The 14,471-nt window shown below is 43.2% G+C and overlaps 1 protein-coding gene across 1 annotated transcript in view; it reads left to right on the top strand.

Moving 5' to 3' along the window:
- Positions 1 to 3,370: 3,370 nt before the first annotated feature.
- The window catches only part of fndc3ba (fibronectin type III domain containing 3Ba), an 81,806-nt gene continuing 70,705 nt past the window's right edge, over positions 3,371 to 14,471 (top strand). Inside the window, exon 1 of the mRNA XM_029493288.1 lies at positions 3,371 to 3,485. The gene's annotated coding sequence lies outside the window, so the exon portion shown is untranslated. The remainder of the gene's footprint in view (positions 3,486 to 14,471) is intronic.

The raw sequence follows: 14,471 nt of genomic DNA, 5'->3' as shown, positions 1-14,471 counted from the left end.
TTGCCCGGCTTTGCTAACATGCAAGCATGGTCCACCCAAATGCACGCTCTCCCCTGAACAAACTCATGCCAACATCTTCCTGATACTCACCGACATCTTCGGTTGCACAATTCACTTTTCACTTGTTTCAAACTTTTCCTTAGCCCTGACACATCTGCTTCTCTTTATCTACGTCCACACTTTCATAAATGACACACATTAGAGTGTGGTGATCATTCAGGATGAAGACAAAGCAAATGCACTTTTACTCCTGTACTGTTAACAGAGTTAACAAAACTTTGGGCCAATAAAAACAGGGCATCTTTAAAGAGGTGAAAGAATTGCAGTGTTACATATCACATATTTGATCAATAACAGTACTGAGTAGACCGAGAGATCATTTTGGTCAAATATGAATATTGTGTTGTACATATTCAGTGTGGTTGTTTATATCTACCCAATCATCTGCACACGTAGTTGTGTTTCTGTGACGTGTAACGTGTAAGTTATTCCTTAACACAAGTTGGGGTATCACTTTTGCCCCAAAACCCTTTATGGTTAAAGGACTTTCTGTCTTAATGCTCTTTGTATGATTGCATTTTTTAACAAACATGTGAGTCCAGTTTGGGGCAAAACAAGGGTTTGCATCATATTGCAGGGATTTCACAAGAATTAGCTGTGATATTTCACAATTAATGACACAACTATTACTTAACTTTAACTGTGCAACTTTATCTGGACCTTTCATTGAGAAAGCAATGCTTTTGCAGTTACACGAACACGTTGTGCTTAAAGAGGTGGTTAAAATTGTTCATTTTCACTCCTGTCATTACTCCAACATTTCAGCAGGGGGGCTGTCACAGTCAATATAACACAAAAATAAAACAGTTGGACGGTTAAACAGGCAGCCATGAATAGCAGAAACGTGGAAACAATCAATGGAAGTGGAGCTAGCATCTCATTAGCAATAGATGCTGAGGCCAGCGCATCTTTGCATTAGGTCAAAAAAAAACAAAAACAAAAAAAAAAACAACACATCACCACAAACAAACAAACAAAAAAAAAAAAAGACAAACCACTGACAATGGAATTAAACTGGCACAGATTTTGCTATATAATACTACAGTAGCTGTGCTTTTTAGTGTCTCTAGGTGGAGTGGGCCAGTGAGGACAATGAGGCAAATCAATAAGCAGGACGACTTCAATTGAGGTATTCGATTTTTGGATCCATTCACACTTGTTAGAGATTGAATTAACTCGATTAGCGATAACAGCCATTAACATTCGGTTTAAAGAAAACTCTTCCGTCTGTGAAGGGTAGGTGCTTTTAAAATTGCTCTTGTGCTCTTGTGGTTGCATTTTTCGTAAATGCAGTGTAAATATGTGTGCTTTTCCCTCCGGGCTGAACATAGTATTCTGAGAAAAGTACGATAATAATGATATAATAGAGCGTTTTCACAGATTTTGGAGGCCAAACTCATTTCACTTTTCTCCAGTGGTATTGTGCACTGTGTCTGCAGTTAGGGGGCTCCACAGTCTGTGTGTGCACATGAAACAAGTTGTATTTTTGGTGCGACTGCATGATGTTTGTGCCTGTCATATCAGTTGCTCCTTGAGGGTGATTAGTGTTTATTGAATTGAACTGAATTTAATTCCTTACAGACACACTGTCCTGATTTAGGGCCCATTCTTTTACTGGCTAAGAGTTATAGCAGTGGCTGTTTTCTTTGTGCACTTGCTGGAATGTGAATGTGAGTGAGTGTGTGTGTGCAAGTGCATTTGTGTGTGTGTGTGGGTGTGTGTGTGTGTGTGTGTGCCAGCAGAGAGAAATCTAGAACTCAGGGGCAATGAGTGTATTTGGCTGAGGCTCCTTACTTGAAAATACAGCAAAGAAAGCGGTTGATGACTGTCGGAGACAAATATAACCGATGGAAGACCTGTTGTTCGTTTAACTGCTTTTTTGTGTGTTGTTCGCTTGCACTTGCTCTTTATGCAGCTTGAAGTTATGTTAAGATGAATTATAACTTAAAAAGAAAAAGCATAAATACCATCTGACTGAAGGATTCTTCACATTTTTCAGTCTAGGACCTAGATTTGAGAAAATCAGCTGTGTGTATATATTTAAATATCTATCGTCTATTTTCTGTTCAGTTGAATCCAACTCTCGGCAGTGATGAGTCAAAAAGCTGGATTCAATTTGTACTTAATAGACAAAAAATGTTTTTGGAATGATGAATGCTTTTTATAATACACAGCACCTGATGTATAATTCTACTCCCATTTCAGGTTTGAAATTTACTGGAAATCATTTCGAAGTTGTTTCCACTAATGGTGGTTATGTGAGTTTGTGATGCAGCTATTCAAATCATGCATTTGGCCGCAAGACACACGTCGGCATTAATGCCTCAACATGTCCAGATAATCCTTTCCACAGATAAACCTACTCTCTATGTAGATGTGCTGCCATGCATCAACAGTGCAACTGAAGAGCCCAGATAAAATCAAGCAGCTGACTATATGTTGTCCTGTGCAGTAGGTGTTTCCACTAATACAACAGATTTCCAGTCTTGGTTGCATAAATAGGGTCATGCTGTTTTTTGTTTCATTTTAAGAACCAGTGTCAGACATTAACCTTTGGACCTGTCGGCTGAGGGATGCCGATGGAAGGACTTTGGCCATCCTCCCTAACCTGTTTTTTAAGCCTATGGCAGAGCTTTGGCTCGCTGACATTTTCTGTTTATTATAGCAGTTGGATATTACTTTAAAGTAATTTTTCTGTATTCATATTCATTCTTATATTTTGTTATTATATCGCCCTTTTTTGACTGCATAGACACCCATTTTTAATTTTACCTTTTTGCTTTTAGAGTGACCAGAGGAAGCTTGGAGGGGGGGTCATCTGCAGGATGAAGGCATCTTGGATCATGAAAGTTCATAAGTTCTTTCTTTCTTCACAAGGGCATAAATTCCCCTCTTTATTCATGACTGCTGGTGATTTACAGTTACCATGACTAACCACCAATCCAGCGTGCCGCCGAGATCAGATCAGATTAGATAGATAGATAGATTTACTTTATGAAACCCAAACTGTGCATTTTTATTCTTTTGTATTTACATCAAAATGAAGGCGGTTGTCAGTCCTTTGCCTCATGGCAAGAAACGTCCTGGGTTCGATTTCCTGTGTTTGAATGGATTCTGGTGAGAAAATAACACACATGTGCAACATGAGCATGAAAGGTCTCACTGTGTTGACCCCCCCCCCCCACAAAAAAAGTGAGGGCGCAGCTCATTTCTCAGTTTTGGCTTTTTTCCCCGTGCGCTCCGAGTATTACGGTAAAAAGAAAAAAAAAGGGGGCGGGCCTAACCTCCATGTGCGTCGCGTTTTGATTGACATGGCGGAGTCTCCCAGTACGTCTCGCGCCGCGCCAGCAGACAGGCAAGAGCCGACCCTGGGAATAAAAAAACGCGCAGCCCCGTCTGTCTGAAGACCTTTTTATTGCAGCGAGGTGAGTGTTTGTTTTGGTTTTTTTTACGCTTCTTCTCTAACAGCAGACAAACAACAAACACCAAACTACAAACGAAGGGGCCGATCGAGAGTCGATGCGGAGAAAAGTTTTTTTTTTTTTTTAGAAGTGCGTGTGTGTATATGTGCGCTGTGTGTGTGCGTGTGTATACGTGCGCTGTGTTTGTGTGTGTGTGTGTGCGCGCGTGTGTGTCTGTGTGTGTGTGTGTCTGTCTGTGTGTGTGTGTGTGTGTGTGTGTGTGAGAGAGTTTGGAGAGCCGAGCCGAGCGCTGACGCCGGCAGTCTGGGCCACTTGGCCAGCGCAAAGGAAAAAGGAAAACTGCTTCATCGCTGCGTAGAGAGGAGGAGGAGGAGGAGGTGGTGGTGTGGAGGTGGAGGTGGAGGTGGAGGAGGAAGGGAAGGGGGGCAGAATTGAAACTTATAGGCAAATCGTCCCGTTCATTTTGAAACAACAAGGAAAAGGCAAAGCATCGGGAACTGTCGCGTCAGTCGATGTGACCGCGTCGGGCTGCGCTTTTTTTTTTTTTTTTTTGGTTTGTTTGTTTGTTTGTTTTTTATTTTAACATTTTATTCCGGAGCTCTGCCCTTCTTTTGTGGTCCAAGATTCCTCAAGCTTTCACCAAAGAATGCGTTTTTGTCTCCGAGGTCTTCAGATGGAGTGAGTGCGCAACAGGAGAGAGAGAGAGAGATAAAGAAAAGACTAAATGCTTACTCTTATTTCTGCAACTGATCGCTGTTGTTGCGTTTGCGACGCGCAGTTGTTGAAACGGGGATCGCTTGTGTTGTAGCTGCTCAAAATCAGGAAATGAGCACTTTTTTTTATAGCTGGAAAATAACTTGGAAGGGAAGATGCTGAGGCAGTCAGATTTGACAAGAGAGAGAGAAGGAGGGAGGGGGAGGATGGGGGGGGGGGGGGGGGGGGGGTTGCGAAATGATTGAATGGTCGCTATAGGTTGTTTAATGCATTGGATGGTTGTGTTGTGGAGACTTTCCATAGAGGTTGTGTGCTGCTGCAGAATGCAGGAGAAGGAGGAAAAAAAAAAAATCCCAACTCCAGCATATCCTAGCATTCCTTCCAGCCAGTGTGTCTACCTCTCTCTCTCTCTCTCTCTCTCTCTCTCTCTCTCTCACAGAAACGACTACGTGTCTGTTTGTGTAGGGAAGACAGACAAATGTCTCTCTCTCTCTCTCTCTCTCTCTCTCTCTCTCTCCCTCTCTCTGTCTGATGCAGACGTGGAAATCAAACATTGGCCTCCAACTTGAAACGGTCGATTATCAGCTCTCCAAGCCCCCCCCCCCCCCATCTCCCTAAAAACAAACAAACAACAAAAAAAAAAAAAAGACAACTCAGTCATAGTACTAAGACTCATCAGGCAGAGATGGGATAGAGGTTGGGAAATTTCTCAGTACTAAAGATGACTTGGCTTCAGGTTAATCACAGCAGTGAATAGTTAATTGTCATGCTGTCATGATTAGTGTGTGTGTGTTGGGGGGGGGTTGGTATTGGGTCTGTGATTCAGGAATCGAATCCTCCTCATTCACCTCCTCTTCTTCATGCTGTGGGCTCTGGATCCAGTGGGCACATTGGAGAATACAGGCTAGGGGGAAAAAATAATATACACACACACACAGCTTTACTTTTTCAAGGGGAGAGGGAAGGAGAAATCCGATCCCAAATAGATGACGTCAGATGACATTCCTTCAGTGAAAGGCTGATGTGGCCATGCATTTTTTTTTTTCTTTTGAAAAAGTGATACCCCACTTTTTTTTTTTTTTTTTTTGAGGAGGGGGAAGATGAAGGGCTTGGTCACCAGCTGAAAAGGTGTACTTCTGTAAAGGAATTCTCCCTGTGGTGCATGAATGGGCAATTTATTTTGTTGCCACAAGTCTAGGGCCATTAAAAAGTCTCAGCATCAGGCTTTTGGTGGCTGAGAGCTGATATGTGTGCATCTTAAAAATGATGTCCAAGGTTGCAAAGAAAGGATTTCCTCCCTCAAATAGTTTCTCCACATTACGCATTTCCAAATCTGACCTTAATTCAGATTTAGCCCATCTGTTACTCAACAGGTAAGATAGAGTTTCAGTTTTGGGAAGGGCTTGACCTGTGGCCACCAGACATTTCTTTAGTTTCAGTCAGGGATGCAAATCAGGGCCTGCGGCTCACATCAGGTGTGTTGCAGATGAAAAAAATGCCGAAGCCACTGTGAGATATTGCAACATGTAAACGATAAATAACTGAAATAAGCTTCAAGTGGAACCGCCTGAGTTGACTGAACGTCCAGGTTCTGAGCTGAAGCCTCCAGGAGAAGAAGTTTCAGCACGGGTCCTGCTCTTAGATCGTTCTTAACGAAGAAGGTTTATATCACTGAACACTGTTCTTTGTGAGTTAAGCCTCTTTGGCTTCAGCATTCATACCCTATAAGAGTGTAAACAGAGCTTATAGGTTGGCATTTGAAAAGTTACGAAACCCCCCCCTTGTTTCTGAGCAGATATAATATTAATAATGATGATGATGATAATAATAATATATTTTTTGAACATTTTAAATGACAGATCAGATTTTTTTTCCCCTCAGTTTTTATTGTTTATATCTGTGTTGTGTGGCTATGTGGAGAGCCAAGAATGTGGTGCTAGAGATTATACAACAGTATAATGTAAGCAGGGATTTGCACTTGAACTGATGCAATTGCAAGCAAGTTTTCATTTTTGTTTTTTGCCCCTAGTTTTTGCCCTTTTTATAAAATGTGTATCTGTCTGTTTTCTTTTCTTTTTTTATATATACATAATAGAATACCCTCGAGTTATGTAAGGGGAGAGAAAGAACAGTGTTTAGACTGGAGTCAGGTTGAAGAGTAACTATTGTTGCTTTGGCCTTTCTCCCTTTCACATGAACAGGCAAAGAGGATGAATAACACTTTATATAAGTGAATAACCTGCATTCTGAAACCACCACGGCTTTGTCACATAGGTACAGCCCATTTGCTTGCCTCATACGGTGTGATAGTGCGTCATTGCCTCTGCTTGGGGTAATTGTAGTTTTCCAACTGCTTTGTGTTATCCCACTTAATCAGTGTGTCGGTTTGTTTTATTCCACTTTAGTGCTTGGATGAGGACGGAATTAATGAGGACCGGGAAGTCAAAATATGTTGCTTGAAACTCAATTTATTGGGCTTTGCTTTTACTTTGGCAGGCACAGTTGCCCTGATTTGTTTAAATAACACACCTCTAGCAGGCAGACACTGACAATGGTACACAATGAACTGGGTTTGGTGGACTGGCTGTTGTTTTATGGTTTGTTTTTAATATTCTGAGGACAGTTATTCTAAGCGCAATGAGGAAGTTGCTCCCGTGCTTCATGAGGACTCGTGATGCCAAAGCATCAGTCTTGTTCTAACCTTTGGCACAATCCGGGTTCCACACTTCCCACCTGTGGTGGATTTGATGTTGGTCCGTTGGTCCTCAGGTACGCCTGGTCGAAACGGGGTCAGGGAAGGGTGCAGACCATTGCAAGCTATTGTGTGTGTGTGTGTGTGTCTGTGTGTGTGTATATGTGGGTTTGACTGGTAACTTGGAACATGTTATCCGAGGGGTAGTGTTACTGAGCAGTGCTTGTGTATCAGGAGGATAGGCAGGAGCACCTATAGAGTTACACAGACAAGACAATGCAGACCTGGATAGTGTGTGTGAGCGAGCATGTGAAAGAGGCGAAGAACAAGAGGAGTGCTTCAGATATACCAGGAGCTCCAGCTCATATCTCATAGCTCATCTCTGGAAAGAGCTGCTGCTGCTGAGAGAGTGGACACTGAATTGTATATTTTAGAATGACATCGATTTGGTTGATGTGCCAATTGGTTTTTAAAAAAAAAAAAAAAATGTTCTTCTCATAGTTTGTATTTTCGGTAAACCATGAATAACTTTTGGCTGCATTAATTTGCTGTTTTCAGACATTTATAAACTAAACAAGTGATTGATTAATCATCAGATCAATGGCAATGATGGTTGCTCCCAGTCCCAGTCAGTATGGTATAGCATTGAAGGTATCTATTGCAACAGGTGCACAAGCCCTGGAAGTTTTAGAAAATGAAGAGATGCAATATGCCCGTGCAAGTTTTGCTATGCCTGCAAATAATCAGCCATAATTGCTGTTTATATGTACTGATCCTGGCTGTTCAAAATGCCGCAGTAGTCTCTGATCAGCTGCCCATATTTGGAATATTTCCCACCCCATTAATTGGTTGGCCTCTGCTTGTCGCGGCGCTGCACTCTTGTCTGCGATCACTTGCGCCATCTGTTTCTCCCGAATGCGACAGGTGTGCTTCCCAGAGACAGTGCTGCCTTCACTGTCACCGTGGCCCGAGCGTGGCCCGGTCAAGCGAACGAGATGCGTCTCGCTCCCATTGCCCGTGATGAGAAGGCTCTCTTATTGGCCTGCCGGACGCGAGGCGACGTTCCTCCGCTGTGAGGTCAAAGGGTGGACACCTGGATTTCAGGGAGGAGAATTTCTGCGGTTTCTCTTCCTCTCTCATCTCTCTCTGGTCTCTTTTGTCATTACAGTGCGTAGCGAACGTGCACGCTGGTTCTCTCTGCGGTGAAGGAGGCGGCTGTGTTTGCCTTGAAAATGGTCACAGTTTTGACATATGATGGAGTGCAGGGCAGCACGAACCTAAACTCTCATTACACGTGTTTTTATTTCTATTAAAAACAGATGGATTGCCCTTTTTCAAGATGACTAAAATCTTCTATCTTCATAAATAGGGCTAAAACATTGGGTTGTTTTCATTGCCTCTTCTTTTGTTAACTAATCACTTAATTGTTTTGTGAAAATGATCAGATATGTATTGATTTTGGAATTTGGAATTTGCTTTACCCCGTCATCTTTGATTTTGTGCATTAATGCAGATTATAATCATGGCCACCGCACTGTTTTAGGATGCAGAGAAGCATCCACAGGGGTGCAGGCAGGGTTTTTATTCTGCACATCTTATATAACTGAATTATACTATGCAAACAAATGCATGCGAGTGCAAAGTCCAATTGCAAAATAAATCAAAATAACTTTATGACCAGTCTCGTGACAGCAGCTGATTATCTACTGTGTGATGCTTTCGCTTGCCATTTCCCAGCTTTTTCCTCTCTGTTCTCTCTCTCTCTCGCTCTCTCTCTCTCTCTCTCTCTCTCTTTCTTGCTTCTCTCCCATATGAACTGCAGCTTTTTGTTGAAGTATCCCAGCATCTCATGTTTGCTTGGCACAGAGCTGTAATGTTTACCCTCCTCTCTTTCTTTCTCACCCCCCCCCCAATTTCCATGCCTTGCTCATTCTCCCTGAGTCCCGTCTCCCTCGCTTTTTTTTTTTTTTTTTTTTTTTTTTTTTTGTTTCCCTTGATAATTTCCTGCATTGTTGACAGCTGATTTAGACGAAGATAAAAGAAGCCTTTCAACCTTTCTGCTCTCTGTCTCCCTCCTCCCCCTCTCCTTTTCCCACTCCTCTCTCCTGTTCTTTCCTCTCATGGATTATATCTTTTAAAGTAATGGGTCAAACACACGTCACTGCAGGAATTCAAGCCAAAACTCACCAAGAATTATCAATTGAGGTCATCTATCCGCCACTTTTTATAGCAGCTCAGCCATGAATTGATTCAGCAAGCAACTAAAAATGCATTCTCAAAATAGTTCTGACTTTGGTGAATCTAAAATAAGGAAACATTTGCACGTGCCACCTTGTATTAAATGTGAGTTTTTTTTCTTTGCTTTCCCTCATCAAATATGATATACTATGCAATTTAATAACACACGGAGACTGCCATTTGGTTTTAAATGGAATATACCACTGTGGACACTAATGAAGTTGTGATTATAGGCCTGTAGACAGTTATCCAGGTCATGTGAAGCAGTATAGTGTTCTACAACATGCTATAGTACAAAGTCTGTGAGGATTTACAGATGCCAGCAATTTATTTGCAGACAACTCGAATTCAAACAATGTCTTTGCTTCACCAACTGACTTGATTTGATGATTGATTAGTTGGTAATCACTTTATTGGAAAGGTCTTGGCAGCAGCTGTGTGGCCTAGCAGATATGAGGCAGAATGACATCCGGAGAAGAGAGCCGACGATGAAGTGAAATTATTACGGCGAAGAGACGAAATGTCTGGAATCCAGAAATAGGGCCGTCATATTCTTGGCAGCAGGGGAAGTTTTGTGGATGCCGGAAGGCTGGAGTGATTCAGATGAGTTGATATGGTGCAGCCTTAGGTCGCCCTGCCCTGCTTGCCCACCTAACACAGTTCCTTGGGGGTCTTATCCATAGAAATGGGTTGTTGATGAGTTGCCCACTGGGGGGGGTTGTGTGTGGTCAGCTGGTCAAAGGGATCAAGCCTGCATATGCACACACACACGGAGAACCAACTTAACACACATGGACGAAACACAGAGTTAACTTTAACGTGCCCGCATTAGCATGTCAGGCGTGTTGGTGTTGCTAGTTGACAGGCCCATGGAAAGTTCCGGTGGTCGTTAATGGCTGTTTTTATGCCTGACTGTGAGTGTTTCGACTCTGTATCTCAAATGTCTCGAGTCTGCTGCGGGCTGTCGTGTCTATATATATGTGTGTGTGTGTGGACAGAGGGAACTAAATCTGTAAATGGTTATGTTTGTGATTATTAACGCGGCTGGTATTGGTACCGGTATGTTGACACATTTTCAAGTATGCTTATTTTCAGTGTGTGTGGGTTTTGTATACACTTTCACAAGTTGCCTGGGTGTGCATGCTCAGGGTTGAGGGTTCTTCTCTAAGAGGAAGTAGGTTTTTTTTTTTTTTTTTTAATGCAAAGCCACATGTTTTATTGCTTTCCCTTGTTAAACTGCCCACCCCCCCCCGACCCACCCCAGGGCATGCAGACACACTTCGGCCCCTCCCTCCTCTTCTCTCCCAACCATCCAGGCTCCACATACCTGTCATTTCTCCTTCTTGTTCCCGTGTTACTTGTGTCAGTTCTCCACAGGGACAAATGCTGCTGAAAAGATAAAATTTTACGGCATAATAATTTGATAGCCGCTCGTTACCTTTCGGGCACACTGACCAGTATTTCATGCACTGCTTGTTTCCTGTTTGCACCATCAGCTGAGTCCCCAGCAGTAATTACAGGTCCATGGCAATAACTATATTTTCTAATTAACTTCTGAAATTGCCTTTGCAATCGCCATTATTTCAGAGAAGTTTTACCCAACGTGGAAAGACTTTCCCAACGTTTTTGCATTCCCATATTTGCCGTTTATTTCTCCCCTCCTTGCCCTCAAGCTGGACCCCCCACAAATCACAGAAACATCCCAAACACACACACACAGAGGCAGGCAGAAACACACTCACATCCCTGAATTAGTGTGTGAAATCCTGAGGCTGATTGAGGAGGAGGAATGTGACCTTATGACCCCAGGCTGAGGGGAGGGGTGTTATAAATGTGTGTGTGTGTGTGTGTGTGTGTGTGTGTGTGTGTGCTTTTGATGTTGGGGACCAAGTGATTGTAAATACACTTTCCATTGGCTTGCTGCTCCCAGAATGATCCTCTCTCTCATTTTTCAGGCCAGTTCGGTTTTGTTTTCTTCTTTTTTTTTTTTTTTTTTTCCCGGCTGGATTCAATGCTGCTTCCTGCTCGTGAGGCCTGCACACTCACACACATACATGCACATTCATAAACACATCTATGTGTTAGTAAAGCATGTAAAGAACCATTCATTCATTATTCACTAGCTCCAATGTGTGTGTGTGTGTGTGTGCGCACGTCTCAGACTCAGTTTTTGTCTTGTCTGTGAGAGAGGAGACAGGTTTCTCATGTAGGTGTGACTAAATAGTCTTTCTCTCTCAGCACCCACACTCTCTCACACACACACACACACACACACACACACACACACACACACACACACACACACACACACACACACACACACACACACACGCACACACCACCCACTGAGCAGGGTTTTTCATGGCCCATAAAGCTGATGATCTGAAGGTCTCCTGGTGGTTTGTCTGCGTCTGTGTGCTCGTCCATCCGAGAATGTGAGATTGTGAGTCCGTGTGTGTGTGTCTGTGTGTGTGTGTGTGTGTGTGTGTGTGGGGGGGGGGGGTGGAATTCACTTCTTGACTTGGCATAGCTGTCTTAATTAAGACTCATGGCATGCAGCCCCGATGGAGCTCGGCATTAGTGGCAGAGCAGTGCTGTGTGTGCAGGCCTGGGCGGCAGCAGGTCCGCTGGCACTGAATGTGGGTTTATTGTCTGCACTCTGTGGTTGTCCTCCTTTTACTCCTCTGCTTTTTGTTTTTTTTTTTTCTTTTTTATTGCTTGTAATGTAGAACTGATCATGATGATTGAAGGTCATTACTTTGAAATACAGGGTAATTCACACGGCTCAGGGTCGGACAGGAAAGTTCCCAACAACTAGAAGAAGAATATCTGTAAGTAAATATGTTGCACACGTTTGTGTTTATGCATATTCTGAGCCCTAGTATGTAACTCTGGCTTTAAATCCACAACATAAAGGTTTATTTATGAAGTCAGTATGTTTTATAATATGTAGTTACACTCTTTCTCTGGACTGGGTTCAATAAAGAACGTGTAATATAATAATATGAATTTTAAGGATTTTAAGAATGTGCTTCAGAATCTGTAGAAAATGACCATCATAGCTCTGACCTGAAGAATGTTTAACATACTTTGTGTAAGACTAACAAAAAACAGTGTTTTCCCTTCATTTGTCACATTTTAGAAATTGGAAATGTCATGTCAGAAATTTTGCTTAAAACTGTTGCAGCTTAATTTATCAATCAAGTAATTCTTGCCGCTGTAAAATATTTTGATTATCTCTCAGCTATATTTGAAATATAGTTTTAGAAAACTGTGGGAAGTTTATATGAGGTTTGGATACAAATCCACATCTTTTCCTACATCATTCAGGTTTGTTTTTTTTTTTTTTTAATCATGCATGTTCGGGCTATATGCAACAATGCCCTGAATAACTGATTTTGTGGTAGTCACATTCTTCTACCCAATACACAACACACGTACTCACACTGTATTGTGCTCAGTGTCTCCTTCTGTGCTGCAAGTTTTGGTTTTGGGTTTGACTAAAGGGATCATTTAGCTGAGATGTTTATAGTGGATTGTACAGTTAAAGCCACACAAAGATTTTACTCTTCTTTTTTTAAGGTCACTGTGACCATAAGCCAAGTCATACACCAAATTTGCTGAATATGCTGCAATATTGTTCTTCAGGAAGAGCTACACAACCAGGTTTGTTGCTCAGGGCTCACTTTTAGTGGCTGAACATGTTGCCCCCTGTCTGCCGTGGTATACAATATGTTGCGTGGATGTGGGTTAATATGTCTCAGTGTGCATGCTTATTTTTGTGTAGCGGAGTTCAAGCATGTCTGTGCATCCAACTGGTGTATGTTTATGCGGGTGTGTGTGGGTGCACGGCTGTGTCTGTGTGCCGATGTGCGCACTGAGGAGGAAGTGGCTGTGTTTGTTTAAACTAAGCACGCTCAGCCATGTGGGACAATTTAGTGGGAATGAGACCCCCTACAGCCCCCCTCACCACCACCACCACCACCACCACCACCACCACCACCATGACCAGCCACCCCTCAAGCCTGCGCTGCTATCCTCCCCCACCCTACTTCAAAACCTTCTGAATAGGTGGCGGTCTTTTGTAAGCTGGAGGGGTTGTTTGGGAAGTAAGGCTAATAGTGTCGGAGGGGGAGTGAAGATGAAGTGGGAGGAAGAGAGGAAGAATGAGGGCAAAGGGAGTGCTGAGACAGGTTAAAGCTGGAGCTTGGGCAGTGGAGGAAGAGGAGGAAGGTAGGGAGGGCGCTGGTGCGTAGAAATCAAAGTGTAACTAATGCCCATGGCCACTGGTGCGTTCTTGTGAAAACCATGCAACCGCACACAACATACGCACATGCCGTCTTATCTCAGACGCTGCTTGAACATGATCCAGCTCTAGGGAAAGTCATATTTATGTCCAGGGGCTGTATTATATGGAACCAACCACATTACACAGCAATAAAGAATATACGAGGAGGAGGAGAGTGTGGGGATGTGAAGGTGAGGCAGAGCTATAGAGCTAACTAATGTCACGTCAGTAAAATATTGCCGTGTCCGTGATTAATGTATGATGCGCGTTTTAAAACTTCCTGAGTGTGCATGCGCGAAAGAAGGTTTTGAGAGTTCAATTGTGTTTACCTTGTCTGTATCTCCATGGTGACAAGAAGAATAGGACTGTGAGGTGAGTGAAATAAGAAACCTCTGCTGGCCTGCAGATTTTCAATTTTAACTGGACTGGCTTCCACATTCGACAGACCTGCATATTTCATGATTTGGTCAACTGGTAAAAGTTCGGAGGGGTTCAGTGGTGCTGCGCCTGCAGAACTTGGGCTTCATGGAAAAGATATTGGGGGTTAAAAAATGCTGGAAGATCTTTGGATGGTACAGTTGACTTGGTTAACTGCAAAGCCAGCACCCGGATGGCTTGAGTGGCCACAGCCTACCATGCTCCCTACGCACCAGTCAGCCCCATTTTGCCTGTAGTCTGCTGTCTTGTGGATCCAGCCTCCCCCCACCCACCCCCACCCGTGTGTGGCCACAGACTGAGCCTTGGAGATCCAAGGTGTTAGGGAGGAGCTTGCTATGAGCCCTCCTGAGGCTCAGTGCCCCTCTCCGGGCTGCGGAGTGCACAGCTCAGTGCAGCCTCTTGGAGTCCAATGGAGAAAAGTCTCAACTGTGTCAGGGCAGGAAGTAGGGAGGGATGAGAGAGGGAAAGAAGGACGAGGAGGATGTGGGGGGAGAAAAGGACAAAAGGAGAAGAAAAATCTGGAAGCACTGCCTTGGAGAAGAGTGAGTCATGTTCATGTGCTTGTGGGAGAATAGCCACTTCCTCTGTATTAAACACACACAAACATCAACAAAATGCA

This window comes from Echeneis naucrates, chromosome 22 (assembly GCF_900963305.1).
Source record: "Echeneis naucrates chromosome 22, fEcheNa1.1, whole genome shotgun sequence".
Classification (NCBI taxonomy): domain Eukaryota; kingdom Metazoa; phylum Chordata; class Actinopteri; order Carangiformes; family Echeneidae; genus Echeneis; species Echeneis naucrates.
Note: the sequence above shows the minus strand (reverse complement) of the source record. Positions and strands in the feature narration are given on the sequence as shown.